Genomic DNA, 2,380 nt, shown 5'->3' with positions numbered 1-2,380 from the left:
AGTTTTCCTTTTTGGAATAATAAAATGTGGAATATTTCAAATGGCTTACTTAATTAAAAAAATCAATGCATTTTTATGTCTTTCTGTGTTACTCCATTTCATCCTAGTTGCCTTTTAAAACTGCTTATTTGTTGTCAAAGATCCGTCAGAACTTAATCGTGAGAGAATATTCTATTTCAATAATTTTTTATTGAAGTATCATTGATTTACAATGGTGTGTTAGTTTCAGATGTACAGCAAAGGAAATCAGTTGTATATATACATACAGACACTCTTTTGGGGGCTTCCCTGAAAGCTCAGTTGGTAAAGAATCCACCTGCAATGCAGGAGACCCCAGTTCGATTCCTGAGTCTGGAAGATCCACTGGAGAAGGCGTAGGTTACCCACTCCAGTATTCTTGGGCTTTCCTTGTGGCTCAGCTGGTAAATAATCTGCCTTCAATACAGGAGACCTTGGTTTGATCCCTGGCTTGGGAAGATCCCCTGGAGAAGGGAAAGACTACCCACTGCAGTGTTCTGGCCTGGAGAATTCCATGAACTGTGTATAGTCCATGGGGTCACAAAGAGTTGGACACAACTGAGCGACTTTCACTTTGACTTCCTTTCACACTCTGTTTTAGATCTCTTCCCATATAGAACATTACAGAGTACTGAGTAGAGTTCCCTGTGCTATAACAGTAGATCCTTATTCATTGTCTTTTTTAAAATTAATTCATTTATTCTAAATGGAGGATAATTACAGTATTTTGATGATTTTTGCCATACATCAGCATGAATCAGCCACGGGTATACATGTTCCCCCCATCCTGAACCCCCACCCACCTCCCTAGTTATAGGGTGTATATGTCAATCCCAATCTTCCAATTTATCCCTCCCCTGTGTTTCCTCATTTCACATGCTAGCAAGATTATGCTCAAAATCCTTTAAGCTAGGCTTCAGCAATACGTGAACCAAGAACTTCCAGATGGGCCCACCCGAGCACCCCGGGAGCCGGTGGGCGGCGGCCCTCGCCGGGGACCCTCCAGCAGGCCCAGGGGGACAAAAGTGGCTCTAAATCCAGCATGTGTGTACTGAGGCAAGTTAATGGATTTAATATGAAGCACAGAAGCAGATAATGCCAAAGAGCAAGCAGTAATTGGTACACATTTAGTGAGTGGGGCGGCCTTTCCTTCTCCCACTGCTGCTGAGATGGCGGAAATTAGTCGAATTCAGTATGAAATGGAATACACCGAAGGTATTAGTTAGCGAATGAGGGTCCCGGAAAAATTAAAGGTAGCACCACCAAATGCTGACCTGGAACAAGGATTTCAAGAAGGAATTTCAAACGCTAGTGTGATTATGCAAGTTCCGGAGAGAATTGTGGTAGCAGGAAATAATGAAGACATTCCATTTTCAAGACCAGCAGATCTTGACCTTATACAGTGAACTCCCTTTAAGCCTCTGGCTCTAAAAACACCACCTCGTGTGCTTACACTGAGTGAAAGGCCGCTAGATTTTCTGGATTTAGAAAGACCTGCTCCAACCCCTCAAAATGAGGAAATCCGTGCAGTTGGCAGGCTAAAAAGAGAACGCTCTATGAGTGAAAATGCTATTCGCCAAACTGGACAGCTGGTCAAAACTGACTCCATACCTATGTTGCGTGGTGGGTCTGCTGCTGCCACTTCTAATCCTCATCATGACAACGTCAGGTATGGCATTTCAAATATAGACGCAATGATTGAAGGAACTTCAGAAGACATGACAGTTGTAGATGCAGCTTCATTAAGATGACAGATAATCAAACTAAATAGATGTCTACAACTTCTGGAAGAGGAGAACAAAGAACGGGCTAAACGAGAAATGGTCATGTATTCAATTACTGTAGCATTCTGGCTGCTTAATAGCTGGCTCTGGTTTCGCCTCTAGAGGTAACCTCAGCTCTCAGAAATATTGTCTCAACAGCTGGAAATATAAAGAATTTGCAAACTTAAAAAAAAAAAAAAAAGAACTTCCAGATGTACAAGCTGGATTTAGAAAAGGAGGAACCAGAGATCAAATTGCCAAGATCTGTCACATCATAGAAAAAGCAAGGGAATTCCAAAAAGCATCTACTTCTACTTCAGAAGGCTTTGACTACTCTAAAACCTTTGACTGTGTGGATCACAAAAAACTGTGGAAAATTCTTGAAGAGATGGGAATAACAGACCACCTTACCTGCCTCCTGAGAAACCTGTATGCAGTCAAGAAGCAGCAGTTAGAACCGGACCTGGGACAATGGACTGATTCCAAATTGGGAAAGGAGTACCTCAAGGCTCTATATTGTCATCTTGCTTATTTAACTTATATGCAGAGTACATCATGTGAAATGCTGGGCTGGATGCAGCACAAGCCAGAGTAAAGAT

The 2,380-nt window shown here is 42.1% G+C and overlaps 1 pseudogene; it reads left to right on the top strand.

Annotated features, from left to right (window-relative positions):
- Positions 1-973: 973 nt before the first annotated feature.
- LOC122685495 lies at positions 974-1,957 on the top strand (annotated as a pseudogene).
- Positions 1,958-2,380: the final 423 nt, after the last annotated feature.

This window comes from Cervus elaphus, chromosome 28 (genome assembly GCF_910594005.1).
Source record: "Cervus elaphus chromosome 28, mCerEla1.1, whole genome shotgun sequence".
Taxonomy (NCBI): Eukaryota; Metazoa; Chordata; class Mammalia; order Artiodactyla; family Cervidae; genus Cervus; species Cervus elaphus.
The sequence above is the reverse complement of the archived record's forward strand: the minus strand, read 5'-3'. Positions and strand labels throughout refer to the sequence as shown.